Source organism: Chaetura pelagica, unplaced genomic scaffold, assembly GCF_000747805.2.
Source record: "Chaetura pelagica isolate M959 unplaced genomic scaffold, ChaPel_1.0 scaffold23, whole genome shotgun sequence".
NCBI lineage: Eukaryota > Metazoa > Chordata > Aves > Apodiformes > Apodidae > Chaetura > Chaetura pelagica.
In genome coordinates this window covers 2,411,599-2,428,681 of record NW_009952884.1, presented here as the reverse complement: position 1 = coordinate 2,428,681, position 17,083 = coordinate 2,411,599, and positions in this window count along the sequence as shown.

The window sequence follows — 17,083 nt, the reverse complement described above, 5'->3', positions numbered from 1 at the left end:
TGCTCTTGCTTAGTCAGTTTTGCAACTCTAGCTTTGTTGTACATTTTCCACAATAAGACTAAAGAAGGGATTTAAAAGAAAAGCTGCATATGGTACAGTATAATAGAATCTGAAGGAGGTAGCTTACATAATAGGAAGAGCACCCAGAGTTACAGAAAAGACTACATAAAATGTATTGATTCTTGTGGGGTGAAAATGCCACATCTGAGCATATACAAAGTATATGTTTGGTTGTGTTGTTTTTTTCTTTCATATTGTTTCGTTTTATATTGTATTATTTTGGTTTTGTTTTTTCCCCCAGGCTAAGAATGAATCTAGCTATACTGTAGCTTCATCTGCTATATGCTCAAACATGCAGTGAGAACATATTTCTCATGGATTTATACTGCTGCAAACTGATGTTTGACATCTGTCTTACAACAGCTCAGTGAAGTCTTATCAAAATAACAGTGCCTCATTGCAAAGGTGTAACTACTGCCTTGGATTTTTCTTCCCTTCCCCTGTCTTTTCCATGTCACATCAATATTTTAATTTATTTTGCAATACTTCCACTCCTCCGTGAAATGTTTCACTCCTTGCTATAGAAAAATTGAGAACACCCATTTCCTGATGTGGAACTAAATTAACAACATAGTGATGTCTTACTACTTATTTCTTTCTTTCTAAAATTAATATGATTCTTTTTTCTTCCCTGAGCCTCTGTTGTTGTTGTTTAGCCCCTGCTGGCAACTAAGCTCCACACAACCACTCACTCACCCCCAGATGGAATGGGGGAGAGAATCAGAAAAGTGCAGAAATTTGTGAGCTGGGTTAAAGACAGTTTAGTAAGTAAAGCAAAAGTCACATGCACAAGCAAAGCAAAACAAGGAATTAATTCACTGCTTCCATAGGCAGGCAGGTGTTCAGCCATCTCCATGACAACAGGACTCCATTATGCATAATGGTTACTTGGGAAGACAAACGCCATTGCTCTAAATATCCCTCCCTTCCTTTTTCTCCCCCCCTACTTTATATACTGAGTATGATATTATACAATATGGAATACCTTTTGGGTCAGTTGGGGTCAGCTGTCCTAGCTGCATGCCCTCACAACTTCTTGTCTACCTCCAGCCTACTCACTGGTGAAGTGTTGTGAGAAGCAGAAAAAGGTTTAGATTCAGTGTGAGAACCACTCAGCAATAACTAAAACATCCCTTTGTTATCAACAATTTTTTCAGCACAAATCCAAACCTGAGCCCCATACCAGCTACTATAAAGAAAATTAACTCTATACCAGCCAAAATCATCACAGCCTCCCAGATCCCAGGAGCCTCTGCTGCTTCTCACTAAACTCTTCTGCCTCTGAGAGCTACTCTCTCCACTCATGACCTGGCATCAAGCTGTCTCTTGGGGTCAGAGCGAGAGATACGCTGTTCCAACACCACAGTGATATTTGGCAAGATTTCTCTGACTGCATATTACTATTTGCAAAGTAGTCTAGTCCTAGGAAAAATACTTCCTTTGATACTTTCTTATTTCTTCAAATCTCATATATGTACCTTCTCTGCAAAATGCAGTTTCTGAATATCATATGCTCTTGCTTCATCTAGTTGCTTCCAAAGACAATTTTTGAGGAACTTACTTACTGTAATCTTGATTAATTTATTGCTATTTTGGGGTGAATGTTTAGAATATTGACTGAAGGCATCTCCATTTGAATGTCTGGAAGCACATGAACAAAAAAGGGATTTTTCTCTACTTCTTATAGTGTAAGTCCTTCTTTGCAGTAAAACCTTTCTCAGTTAATTGTCTAATGTTAAATAAACCCATTGAAAAGGAAAGTATAAAGTTTTAAAGAAAAGAAGATAAAACCGTTTCATTGTTACCTATTCAATGTAAAAGTATGGACCTGAATCTGTCTTATTTAGTTCATAGATAAGCAATTGTAGAAAGGAGTAGAGTATCCCAGGGAATAATTCCTTTATGTTCCTCATGTTCCTTAGCCATTTCCTAGCACTTGAACATTGTTAAAGACTGATTAATAGGCTCAGTGGAAATCTGATTTGGCCCTACAAAGTTATTCTGATTTGTCTTCCATGTTGGAATCTCTAATTCTAGAAGTAAAGATAGACAAAATGAAAATAATTTTCATTATAAGGTACTAAATATTTCTCTTTATTTTAGACTCTGTCTCAGGGATCCAGAGAAAGAGTCCAGCACCATCTCCCTGAGTATAACTATTAAACTGGATGTGAAATAACTATACCAGATTATTGCAGACCTCTTAGCAGATTTTAAAAAATAACTTTTTTTATTATTTTGGATTTCAGAATTATAATAACCCACTGAAGTTAAACAGGTACCAAATGAATATCAAAGATGAATTAATGGATATAAAAATGTGTATGATAGAACACAAAGTTGATAACTACATCAAGACAAAATGAAGCAATGAAGAAATTTTAAAAATAGTCAGAAATTGGCTGCTGTGATGCTTTTATTTCCACTGACTGTCTAACTTTATATTAATTCTTGAGACTGTTAATTTTCATAAAACAATAAAAATATTTGGAAATATTACCTGTGAAAAACCTTAGACCTTTGTCACCATTTGACTCGGGTCCGACAACAATGCTCTCAATCCCCTCCCCCTCCTACCCAAGTAGGGAATGAGAGAGAGAAACAGAGAGACACTTGGCTGGATTGAAAATTAAACTACACAGCTTTAATTAAACACCAATAATAAATTAAAATACATACAAGTATATACAAATGTGTTCAGGAATGTGCAAACCCCTATTGTGGGGGTCCCCAGCAACTTCCATAGCACTGTCCTTAGCTGCAAACAGTCCAGTAAAGTCCTGGAGCTGCTGCTGGAGAAAGCGCAGAATGATGAGGGTCAGGGGAGCTCGAGCCTAAGGGTCAACGGTGATGAATGAACAGAGTCCTCCCTGGATGCTGGCCATGGACAGAAGAGAAGGGAAAAAAAAAGCAGGAAGGAAGTTGTTTTCTGTGATCTCTGACCTTTCTCTGACCTTATATATCTATATGTGATGGAATATCTCTGGCCAGTTTTGCTAATTCAACCTCCTACCAAGTGGGTCCTAGATGTCCCTGTAGTTCCTGAGCCAGCAGAGTAAAACTGTGACCTTGGAGACCCAGCAGTTACAAAAACATTCAACAGTTATCAGCACAAGCTGGAACACTTTGCTACTAGTTAAAAGAAAGCTCACTGAAGGAAAAAAAAAATAAAAATAAAAATCAAAAAACATCAGTAAAAGGAGGATTGGCTTCATCCTGGCTCAAACCAGCACAATCTTTTATTTCCAAAACTTATTTTGCTGTTTTTTTCCAGTTCCAATGAATTGTTTTACCTCAAGCTTTGGCTGTACAAATTTTTGCCCAGAGAGTTTGAATTAGAATTAGTCTAATTCCAGCCAACATTCTAGTTACATGTTTATTACTCCAAACCAGTCTCTGCTCAAGCAGTGACAAACCACCTGTGGGAATATATCAGACAAACATGAATCCCAGCCAGCTGTAACTGCAGCAGGCAAATTGCTGGTTCATTGGAGTAGTCTACCATTATTTATTTATCCCTAATTATAATACAAGGTTTTCATAAAATGAAATTATAGCTGTTATCTGCAAGGCCAACCTCTCCCAGTGGAATGTGTTCAAACAGTATAAGAAAAATTTCTTTAACAGAAATTTATCTCTCAAAATTGAGCTTCGTCTGTATAGAATGGCAAGAAAATGTTACTTAGAATTGTTATCAAGAAGTATAAAAGTGCAAAAAAATCCTTGGAGAAGAAAAAGTTCAGACTTCTACCTTTGAAATAAATAATCCTGACAGGAGAGAGACTTTTGAATGCAAACTTAATGTACGTTATATTAAATGGCTTCTTACAGTATACAATCTCATGGACGAAAGGTTTGTTTGAATAGTTTTATTCAGTGCTAAATAGGCTATTGTAACTCTTTAATAGTGTAAAAATAGGATTCGACAGTGTTCAAGACAGGTAAAATTAGTTGGCTCTTCATCATCTGTTCTGAAATATTTACAAAATTCCCCTATTAAATTTTAACATTGTTCTCTGAAGTATTCTACATAGCATTATCAAAAATCCTAGTGTTTGTTGTGTTGGGTTTTTTGTAGTTTTAGCCCTCTATAGAGGGCTTTAAGTTGAAAACATGTATAGGTCTTTCTGTTGAAGACAGAAAATATTGTATTGAGCTTTATGTATAAAACTAGCAGCACTGCAGATCTCTGCTTGTGTATAAGAGCTACTTCATCTGCCATAACAAATATTTAAGTTATAGGAAGAACATACATGAATATATATATATATATATATATATATATAAGAACTACTAATACCCTATAGAACAATTTGAAAGCTCTACTAATCAAAATTCTCTACTCAGTTTTTCTTTTCCAGTACATATCTATCTTTTGTACTTGGTTCTTCTTCCTTTTGGGTTTTATCTTATTAAAAAAAGCCTAACTGGGAGAAGCTCAATCTTGTGCTTAGAACAACATTGTTTTCTTGTGGTTGTTGTGCATGACTGCATAATAAATTCTATTTCAATTTTGTAATATTTTACTAAGATTTAAAGTCAGAACCACTAATCAGTTTACATTTATTTTATTCAGCCTCCAAAACTAGGATGCTAATGAGATTGAGATCCAACTTTTTGTCTCACTGTCTGATAAAGTACTTTTTCACTGGAAAATATTATTAACTGAAAGTGCATTACCTCATGACATTACATCTTAGGCAAGAATATTGTCTTTATTACAAGGAAAAAAAAGTTATCACAGCTCAAGAAAGAACTCAAAAACAGAAGAGTTATCAAGCTGATGTGTAGAGCCCTATTTGAAATGTTAGAAGCTTGAGTTGCCTAAAATTGAAGAGGATTGGATTAGTAAACTGGAGATCCACAAATCCATGGGCCCCAATGGGATGCACCTGTGAGTGCTGAGGCAGCTAGCAGAAGTAATTGCTAGGTCACTCTCCAAAATCTTCAAAAAGTCCTGGAGAACAGGAGAGGTGCCTGAAGATGGGAGGAATGCAAATGTCATTCTAGTCTTCAAAAAGGGAAAGAAAGAGGACCAATGTAATTACAGACTGATCAGCATCACCTCCATCTGTGGAAAGGTGATGGAACAGCCCATTCTCAGTCCCATCTCAAAGCACATTGAGGAAAAGACGGTCATCAGAAGAGTTCACCAAGAGGAAGTCATGCTTGACCAATCTGATAGCCTTCTGCAGTGGCACAACTGGATGGAGAGATGAGGGGAAGGCAGTGGATGAGGTCTGCCTTGATCTCAAGGAAGGACAGAGTTCAGAGGGTTGTGGTAGATGGGGCAGAATCTACTTGGAGATCCATGTCTTGTGGAGTCCCCAAGGGGTCGATACTGAGTCCAGTCCTGCTCAGTATATTCACCAATGACCTGGACCAAGGGTCAGAATGTACCATTAGCAAGGTCATTGGTGATACAAAACTGGATTGGGTGGCTAACACACCTGAAGGCTGTGCTGCTATCCAGTGTGACCTGGACAGTCTGGAGAGCTGGGCAGGGAGAAACCTTATGAAATTGAAAAAGGGCAAGTGCAAAGTACTGTATTTAGGGAAGAACAACCCCATGTATCAGTACAGTTTGGGGGGTGAACTGCTGGAGAGCAGCTCTGGGGAGAAGGCCCTCAGGGTCCTGGTGGACAACAGGCTGACCATGAGCCAGCAATGTATTCTTGTGGCCAGGAAGGTTAATGGCATCTGGGAGTGCATTAAGAAGAGTGTGGCCAGTAGGCCAAAGGAGGTTATCTTCCCCTTCTGCTCTGCCCTGGTGAGGCCTCATCTGGCATATTGCGTCCAAGTCCAGGCTCCTCAGTTCATAAAAGATAAGTGACTACTGGAAAGAGTCCAGCACAGGACCACAAAGATGATTAGATGAATAGAGCATCTGTCCTATGAGGAAAGGCTGAGAGAGCTGGGTCTGTTTAGTCTGGAGAAAAGGAGACTGAGGCAGGAACTCATAAATGCTTATAAGTATCTAAAGCATAGGTATCAGGAGTATGGGTCCAGTCCCTTTTCCGCAGTGTCCAATAGCAGGACAATGGGCACAATGGGCACAAGCTGGAGCATAGGAGGTTCAAGTTAAACATAAGGAAAAACTTCTTTATTGTGAGAGTAAGAAGACACAGGAACAGGCTCACCAGAGAGGCTGTGGAATCTCCTTCTCTGGAGACATTCAAAACCCATCTGGAGGTGTTCTTGTGTGATCTGCTGCAGATAATCCTACTCTAGCAGATGGACTAGATGGTCTCCAGAAGTCCCTTCCAACCCTGACCCCTCTGTGACTCTGTAAAATATCTGTTGCCCTTTACATACATAGTTAGCCACTGAAAGAAATTGAGAAACACAAAAAATGTGCAGTCAGTATAAGAATTGGAGCAAGAAGAGTTAGAGAAGACTTACATTCCTTGTACAGGCCTTAAAGTTACTTGTGGAATTAGAAAATAAGTTTGTATAGCAGAATTCCAGGATTTTTCTTAATTGTTATTGTTTTTCCATAAGAGTTCTGCAAGTTCTTCCCCATTCATTCCCAAAAGGTTTTTTTTAATACAAATTAAATCAAGACCATGAACTACTTACTGGATTATTTTTTGTTTGTTTGTTTTAATTTTAATTTACAACACTGTTGTCAGGCAATAATTGCAAAAGGAGGAATAAATTGTTTATTATTATTTTACAACATAGAAGCACTTTGAATTATTGAAAAATTGTTCCTATACATTCTGTATACCTGTTGCAGTTCTGTCAGGTGAAAGTAAGATGTGCTACAGGACCATATTTGTGTGTTCCAGTTATTAATGAACTTTCATTCTTTGGACCCAGACTAGAGATTGCCTGAAGTAAAACCTCAGGATGCATGTGTAATTTGAATATCATGCTTAGCACCCATTACATGCTTTCAGAATTTTAATTATTCTGGCCAGCCTTACCTGGGACATCCACCATACCCTCTGATCTTAGCTCAGGAACCCTATCTCAGTTCAGACTCGTATACCCAGTCTTGCTCTGAGCTTTCGTGTACGCAGCCTGTGTTCAGCATTGGTCTTTGTTTGCCCTGTCCTCTTTGCTGGCTTTTCTGGGTTGTTATAGTACCTGCTGTGAGGCCTTGTATTTAGCTGATGGTAAAAAGACAAGTTGACAGGGCCTGTTGCTATTATTGGACCTTAGAGAGTTACTTGTTTTTTTTTCCCAGGAGAGGGTAAAAGTGTAAGAAAAGCCTAGTAACTTTGATACCAGAGCAGAAGCATCAGCAAATACAGAGGAAGGTGACAAATATTATCACCTCCTTATTGATCTCCTTGTAGATATATACTTATTCAGCTGACATCCCAATACAAAATTATGTATTCTTTCAAAATTATTTCAGTCCTAATCATATAAAGTAACTGCTGATCTTTGGGAAAAGATACTGAGGAACACAATAAAATACTAAATGACCTGTGTAGAGATTAGTGTAGCTCTGTCTTCTAGCATTGAGAGAACTAGCTCTGCATTACAAGTATCTAACTGGAACTAAGCAAAATACAGGTATTCTAAGCAAATTTTGAGTGTGTTGTTCTACATTCAAGGAGCTCTACGGAATGTCATATCTATAACGAAGATAAAATATTAACACTTGCACTGAAGGCTGAATTATACCCATGTGTGATGAGGACTGAGACTATGGTGAAAAAGTTCCAGTTAGATTAGACATGCTCAATAGAAGACCTAAAGCTTGAATTATACCAAATAATCCAATGTACCAAGCCTGATAACCTTGTGTGGCTTTCTTCTTTTTCCAAGGCCTTTGAAGAGTAAATAGCAACTCAGACAATTTTTTCTGACATTTACAGTATTCTCAGATCCACTGCCTTCCTTCAGGGCCCAGTAACCCATCCTGCTCACTTCATAATATCCTTTGTAACATCACTGAACATCCCATATGCAGTAACACTTCTTCCTTCAGGTGTTTGAGATAATGCTCATAGTTAATATATCTGAAATTTGCATACAAAGTAAATCTAGTGCTTCAAGAATGTGGGAAAAAAAGCAAAACAAATGAGCATAGAACATCAGACTCAGGACTTAAATTATTTTTATGTCATTTACAGAAAGTTAAAAAGTGTGGTGTTCTTGATTTAGCCTATGAATAAATGGATCCTTTCAATAAGCTGCTGTATCCTATGCTTCCTTCCATGAGAAGAATCATCTTCTGAGTGCCATATTTCAAGATGGTGACTATTCCTGTAGTTTAAGGAGCAATATGCAATACTTGATACTATTTTGAAAGCTAATATTTCACACCTTTAAACTTAGCTAGTGCCATTACAGGATGAGGGGCAATGTGTTCAAACTCAAGCACAGGAAGTTCCACCTCAACATGAGGAAGAACTTCTTTACTGTGAGGGACACAGGCTCCCCAGAGACGTTGTGGTGTTTCCTTCTCTGGCAACTTGCAAGACCTATCTGGATGCCTTTCTGAGTGATCTGCCCTAGTTTTGGTTTTTCTGTTGCTGGTTGTTTGGTTTTTTTGGTCCTGCTGTGACAGGGGTGTTGGACTTGGTGAACTCCTAATAGTCTGTGTTTCTGTGATTCTGTGATTAATATAACAACTATATGATAATACCACAGTTCTATAAAGCTTTTAAAATGTACTCAATAGAAAAATGCTCTGGAACAAAAATTAATAGTTAAATACCCAGTTAGATCTGGAGGAAAAATAGTAATACAATGCGTCTGGTTACCTAACTTCTATAGGTCTTTATGAAATGGTAGCTATTCTATCTGCATTTTTATGACTCTAGGGATGTACCTCTATTATTTTTCAGATGTATAAGATGCTATCTTAAATCTGTCACTAATTCACTTAGGATATCTTTAGCACTATTTTAATATCTGAGGGAAAAAAAATGCAATGGAAAATTCAGTGTATTGTGATATTTGGAAAAAAAAACACAAAACACCAAACACTGAAAAACTGCAAAAACACTACTTGAAATACAGAAGACATATCATACCTTCCATTAAAGGGAGTTAATGCATCATTAAAATGGTTTCTGTTGCTTACAGGTAAGTGTTCTGTAAGAAAAAAAATATACATGCATATAGCTGTAAATAAAAGACTGATCTTTCATGTGGGGCAATTATAAAAGTTCTAACTACTTCTTGAAGCAGTAAGACATGGAATAAATATGTTGAGTCTGAGAAAACATCTGTTGGAACTATTGAACTAATAAATTTTCCCTGGGAAACATCAGCAGCAAAAATAAAGGTTTTCAAATGTGGTTGAATTGAAATGGTCACACTGTATTCTGTTGAGCAAATCATAATATTATGAATAAATAGTTTGCTTTCCAAAAGAAAGATCAGATATTAAGAGAGCTAATGTACTTTTCAGAAAACTTCTCTGCTTTAGGGTAAAATACAATTTACATGCAAACTGGAAAAACAAGTTGTAGTAAATAAATAGAATATTATAGAAAGCTTGTAATGAGATGAAAGATTTTGTAGTTTGGTGATTTGTTTGTTATGGGTTTTTTTGTTTCCCTAAACCAAAAAACAATAACTACAATAAACAAACAAACAAGAAGTCAAAATGATAAAAGAAGGTGAAATAATTTTTTTTTATAGTTACTGTAACAGTAGTTTTTTTTCTGCAGGCACAGGGACAATTTAGCACCACCACCTTCCTACTGGCACCTTACTGCTACCTCCTACCCAAACCACAGGTTCTAACCTCTTACTGGGAGATGGCAAAGCCAGACATTGGCAAGGCTGGACACATCAGAAGGCAGCCACACAAGCTTGCTGGTGCTTAATGTTTATCAGGCTTGCTTTGCTGTTTTAAAATATGCATATGCCTGCTATTTTTTTCAGACAAGCCTTGATGTTTTGAAACATAAAAATTAAAACTTTTGCCAGCATAAGCCTACCAGTTTTTTTTTTATTTGTATTTTGTTTTTACCTTACTGTGATTTTTTCCTAAGTAAAGTTTAAATAAGTTGTCTTTATCTTGTTGTGAATGTTTGGTATGTGATTGAGTTGTCTTTTAACTTTTGGCCTGTATCTTGTGGTCAGTCAAATGGGAGATATGGAAAAAACCAAAATGAGGTAAAGGCAGTCAGTCAGATGTAAATTGTGAGTATTCTGGGGTAGTGGGATGTCATGCCTGTAAATCTCTCAATATAAAAAAAACCAACTCTCCAAAAACAAAAGGGTGGGGAGGAGGGGGAATGGGAAAGAAAACACAACAAGGTGGGGAGGAACAGTCCAGGTAGAAATGTAAAATTTGATTATTATTTTTTTTATATAACATCTAATTGAGTAGTCTGCTGTTAGTAATGATCTTTTCATAGTTAAGGCTTGAATGTGTTGTCTTTGTCTTGTGAATGTTTGACTTATCTTTATCTTATCATGAGAACAATTGCAGAGCAATGTGGACATCTCTGATGGCTGAGCACAATAAAGTTAGCACAGTCAGCTAGCATGTGTTACAAATGGTGTGACTCCTACACTTGAACTACCATATATATTCAGTTTCCTTGCAAAAGTCATTCTGCTTGGCTACTACTTGTGAGATGTCTGTAACAATTTCAAGCCAGAAAGGAAAGGAAAAATATGCTAGTGATGGATATCAAATTTATGTATTCAATAATCTCAGCAAATATGATGAACCTGTTAATTTATGGCATTGTGAAGACATTTGATGGTGCAAGGCCAGAATTCACACCAAGAACAGAGAGGTGATCAAGAACAGTACTCAACATTCCCACCTTCCTTCAGAATGTTGAAGTGGCAAGATTTGTAACAGCGGTAAGGCAGTGAGCTGAAAAAAAAGGTGGAGGGTACAGATGAAGTCATGCATTTGTGTATGTCCAACTTGAGCTCAGCAGTTCATGCTGTAACTCTAAGAGCAGAAGCTTTGAGGAAAACAATCTGGCAAAGGCAAAATCAGCTACATGCAGCACCTCCTGACCCAGTGAGACTGGGTGACCATGTATTACCAGAAAAATACACGACCTATTCACCAACACCAGGCATGTAGGAGTCATTCTTGCTTAGTGATATTGAAGAGGGAACCAAAAGGGTTCTTCCACTATGCAGAAGATGTTGGCTGCAAATTCCGAAAACATCTAACATGTGGTATGTAAACAGCACCTTTGCAATGCCTCCCAAATTCTTTGTCCAGGTCTATGTGATCCTGGTAAAGACGTATGGGGTCGTGCATCCAGTGCTGTATGCCATTATGTAGAACAAATAGCGTGCCACGTACAAGCAGTTGTTTGATTTCATTAAAACACTGGTGCCTAATGTACGGCAGCAGTCTATACACTGTGCTGTGTAATGGCTACCATGACTGCCATAAATGAGTGCTTCCCATAAGCAGATCTAAAAGACTGCTTCTTCCACCTGGTTCAGAATATGAGAAGTCATTTGGTGTTGAGAGATGCAACCCAGGAGTTTAGCACAAATGTGTAATTCGGTCTTGAGGCCAAAATGGTAGTGGCCTTAGTATTCATACCTGTCCTGGACTTGAGAGATTGTTACTACTCTGGATTACTATCTGCCAGAAGAGCTTCAACCTCTTCTTAACTGGATTTAGGACAGCTATATTGGTCATCTGGGCAGGAGAGGACACAGTAGATGAGTCCCCCTGTTTACATCACCAACTGATAGAATATGGAATGTTGAAGTTCAATCTAGTAACTATTCTGAAGCTGTTCATTGTTGGCTTTGAACAGAATTGTGAATGTGCTATCTGACTATCTGGAAATACACTGATGATCCCCCAAAGGTGCAGAAGGATGCAGACACCTATTATGAAAAGCTTATTTCAGACCACAGTCCTCCAGTCAAATTAAAGAAGTATCAAAAAGCAGATGAGCATCTTGTAAAGATTGTGTCTGGTAACGGCAATAAAACCCCCATAAAATATTTGTATGCTGTAACAGACAGTTAACAAATAGTTTTGAAAGCCATTTCAAAATTGGTTTTAATGTTTTGCTATATTGTTAACATTTTCAAATTTCACCACACATACATGACGAGGCATGGGTCTGGGACATTCTAGCCCAACATGTTGGGTTGACTATGTCATCTGGTTGCTTCAAGTCATCTGAGACCTCCCCTGTTAACCAATAAACATTGGAGAGAGGCTTGGGGAGCTCTTCCATTTAAGTAAAAATAAACACAAAACTGAGTAGAATTTAGCAAGATGGATAAACATGTTTCCAAATCAGTTATCACTGGAAAAACTCAGTAGTCATCAAGGAACTTCTACACACCAACAAAATATATCAGCAATAGTTCAGCTGAGAATGCTATGTAAGATGTACTATAGTACAGATGTGCACATTAAGAGTCCTTGTTGTGAACCACTGCTTATCTACAACTACTGCACAGGGAACCACTGTTTCTGGAAGCGGAAACAAAATTTGTTTGTTTGTTAGACACAGATCTCGTCTGATAATAGTAAATGACAAAGTACAAGTTTTTCAGATTCCTGGAGAAGTATTATATTCCTCAGACTGTGTAAAGACAATGGGCGAGATAGATATACAGTCAACTTACTCATATTTCCTTGCCTTTCTGAGTTAAGTCAGATTCTTAACATTATGTAAAGTAATTTATAGTAGTTTAATAGCTGTAAGTCAACCTATTCAAGTCACATTTTCTCGTTTCTTATGAATTAAAACACTTGGGATAATTCTGCTCATTTCATTTTACCTTATATTTCCACCGTGGCTAAATTTAATTAGAAATGTCATATATACAATATGCCAGATTGGATACATTTTGATTCCCAGAATTAAAATTGTGAACTGGGTCTACATTTTGTTGTTTTTTTATTGGAGTATAAAATAGGAAAGCTTTATTTTAAAAATAGTTTCCTCTCATTGTGTTTGCCTTAGGTTGGTTGAACACTAGCAAGACATAACCTATAGTTTTATACAAACTACAAATACTTCTAAAATCCCACTATGTTTCAGTAGGTTTACAAATTATGGAACTCTAAGCGAAATTGGTAGTGTTCCATAGACTTAAAAAGAGAGAGTTCAAGGTAGAAAATTGCCCTTATCTGCTTCTGTGTGTCCAGTTGTTTTAGTTCTCCTTACATAAAGCTTGATGTTTTTAAACAGACCAAGCTCGCTGAATACTATAGAAGTTTTATCTGAAAGAATACCTAAAGATCAGGTCCCTGTAGTGTGCTGTGTGAGATTTCGCACTGCTGGGACAATTCTTCTAAAGAGCTATGGAAATATAATTCAATAATTTAAAGCCATATATTACTTTATTACCTAAAAATAACATAATTTTTAGAAGGTTTAATATTTACTACTTCAGATCAATTAGGTTAATCCATATGAAACTTTTTTAAACTCATGTTATTTGCCCCTCTGGAGCCTTTATAGTTTTATAAATCAAAATTATTGTATAGTTTGACCCACTAGACAGTAAGAGCTCCTTTGAACCTATTTCAGAGCATCCAGAGGCTCTTAAAGTTCATAGTTATATGTCTTATGAGGATGCATTCAATGGCAAAGAGTTTGGAATTTTTATGAAATGTTGACTGAAAAAGAGTGCAGGTTCATTTACAATACTTTTCATAAATAACTTTATGACTATTTCTTTCTTATAAACATATACAAGCATTTACACATAGCGCAAACCACAGGCATGGCTGTTCAGCTCCATCCAGCTATGCCAATGTTTTCCAGTAAAAATCTTCGGTTAGAAGAATGGAATCAGGTGCTTGTGGAGAAGTCATGATCTGCAGTGCTCTGTTTTCCAGCTATTTCTCTGTGGAATATCACAGAATCATAGAATTGTTCAGGTTGGAAAAGACCTATAAGATAATCCAGTCCAACCTTTAAAATAGGTTCATTAAAGAATATAATTCTCTTAGCATTTTATTTTCTGTTTTCTAACTTTCTGTATCCTGCCTTTCTCATCTGAGTTAAAGAAAAAAAAAAAAAAAAGTTTTGGCTGGTCAGTCTCACCTCTGTGCCTGGCAAGATCTTACTGAGTTTGCTGCCCCTGATCTGACTCTTGTTAAGTAGTCCTTACAGAAAATGAATTTCATTATGACTGATAGAGTTAATGCATTTTTGGCATCATCAACATAAAATAATTTTATCTAGTCCTCCACAAAGGGAAATGAATGAGAGAAACTCAGTTCACAGAACTGATGTTTTATCTGCATTTGGAATAAACTTTGTAATGGCAATCTTTAATATGATGCAGCTCTATAGTACCTATTGGACAGAAGTCTCTTCTGAGAATGAGCTGTCTTATTCAAGTTCTAATTAAAGCTATTTGTATATTTTTAGCACTGGGTGAAGAAAAAATCACACTCTTTAATGCAAAAAAAAAAATAAATAAAATCATATTAAGACACATCTAAACTGAACAGTATGTCTGAGCAGCTGCAATCTAGTTAATCTGTTGGTGCTTCAATGTAGAACGCAAATTTATCAAGGAACAGGAGGTTTCTGATAGCCTGAAGTGCAAACACTGTTATCAGTAACTTACGTAGCAACAATTATAACAGGAATATCACATATATCCTGTTTAGTGTGATGAATACATTTTAAATGGCTCTCAAATCTATAAAGCTATATGAAGTGTCATCAGTGTTTATACGTTTGGTTTTTTGGGGCTTTTCTTGGGGATTGTTTGGTTTTATTGTTGCTAATATGTCAACAGCATAGTCTGAAAGGCTTTTTTTCTGAACCTGTAGAAGGGAAAAATGTGTTAAAGTACATCAAACATCACCAAAAGACAGGTTTTGAATGAACACAGTGTAGATGAACTCAAAAAATATGTACGTCATGACACTAAAATATGAGTCACTGTACCTGATGGTACTTCGATTTAGCATTTTTTTTAGCCAATGAAAATTTTATGTTATACAACATTTTAGTGAAAGAAAAGTAGGTAAATCTGTTCTCAATTTATCTTTTAAGACACCCTAATGTGATTTATATATAAATTCATTCCAAACATTTTGGCAAAGTCATGTGCACTTCACTTTGACAGTTACAGTGTATGAGCTACGAAAAAATATCAGCAGTTTTTAAAGTGAAAGATACTTTAATCACTCTAACAAACACAAAACTCTACCTCAAAATCAAAATTCTAGTCTTGACCTCGGAAGACACAGCTATCATTGATTATGTGGAAAACTATAGGAAGCCACAGTAATTACTCTGATTTACATACCTAAATTAACATAACTGTTTTAAAATACTGTTTAAAATCCCAAGCAAGTTTTGGATTGCAATTGTAATGAGTGTGGGTTACATGAAAAGGCAACTGTTCAGCCTCCCCAGTGATCTCTCGTACTAAAGACATAATTTTAATTTTGCATTTAATTAGTGTTTGAAGGATATACCACACAAGTGTCATTGAACATCCCTAGTTCTCTGAGAAGTAAGGAGATTTTACATAATTGGAAAGACTGTCTAAATCTTCACTTACCAGCTTCCTGAAACACAACTGTTTGTGCTGACAAGGAATAAGCACTGTATTTCAATGTACACTTTGAGTGGTGGAAAGATTATTGACAAGAAGTGTTTGGAATCTGTGCAAGGCTATTGGTTGGAGTCACCTCTCCTAACTTCAAACATCTGCATCTGTTCTAGCTTCCCTCAGCTTCCTTGGTAGTTCTTACAGAGACATAGAGAGGGTTGGTGTTTTCCTATCATTTGGAAGGAAAAGTCTGCCAAACACTTCAGCTGCTCTTGTCTTTCTCCATTAAGGAAGCCTTGGATTAATCCTATTTTATATTCCCAAACACGGTTCATCATATTTGAATTCTATGTATTCTGTATTCTAAGCAAATCTTGTCTAGAGTCTGAAGCTGAGCAAATGTAGAGAAAATACTTACCAAACAGATGGGTGTATACCATATATAAGCAGATGGTACTCAAGTACTATGCATGATTAATGTCACTGCTTCTATACACTGCTACGGAGATTCAGTCTACCTGCTCCAGGTTGGCTACAGTCATTAGTGTCTATTAGCAGTCTGTTCATGAGTGTTGATGACTGCAATTCACAATTTATTCTTAGCCAAGAAAACAGGATTTTTTTTTTTTGAGGTTGCTACATCTTTTTAACTGAAGACATAAACAATTTTCATTCTACAGAACAACACAGACACCTTTGATATTATTTTAGGGATTTTGTAAAGATTTTTTTTGTTTAGGTGTTGGATATGACTGTGGGTCCAATGAAAAATCTCCCAAAACTGCTGTCAAAAGAACACTTCGAGTTCTCACTAATTGTGATAGTAAGATGCCAGCAGTTATTACAATAGTACTATAAAATATTAGAAGAGTACTTACAAAAAAGTCCACATCACAGTACCCGTTTGAAGAAACTAGAAGCATTATATTGTGATGAAAACATTTCAGAGAATATATGTTATCTCAAATTATTATTAAGTAGACTAAGTGTATCAGGAAACTGCAGATAAAAACAGCTTTCGATTATGGTTTCTAAACCTGTTTGCTCAGTCCCTCATTAAATTTGCACAAAGAGATTAGCATTTTTCTTCAAACACCCTCATCTTTATTCATCAATGTATATACCTTTTTATTATTAAAAATTCTGTGACCTATTAAAAAGTACTTACAGTATAATGAATATTTACAGCTACAAACTGCTTCATGCCTTCAATCTTGTTTTCTCATTAAGTACACACAGATGTATAGGCTTTTACATATCTACAGAGGAATTCACTGCAGTTTGTTGCCTCTCTGTGCATATTACAATTGCCGTTTCCAAGTTTGTAAAACATCCTGGAGTAAAAGTTAATTTACTGGAGTAAAAGTTAATTATGTTAAAATACTTAAGAAAAGAGGATATCTACTTTTATAGTTGAGAAAATATTATTTTCCTTTGTTAAGAATCTGGAGGAAATATATGTTTAAGAGAGTATACAACCATGAAGGAAGTGGGACATGATCTGCTGCCCCAGAGAATATGTGGGATGTACTCTTAAGTAAAAATCATTAACAAGGTTTTATTTGTGTTTTAT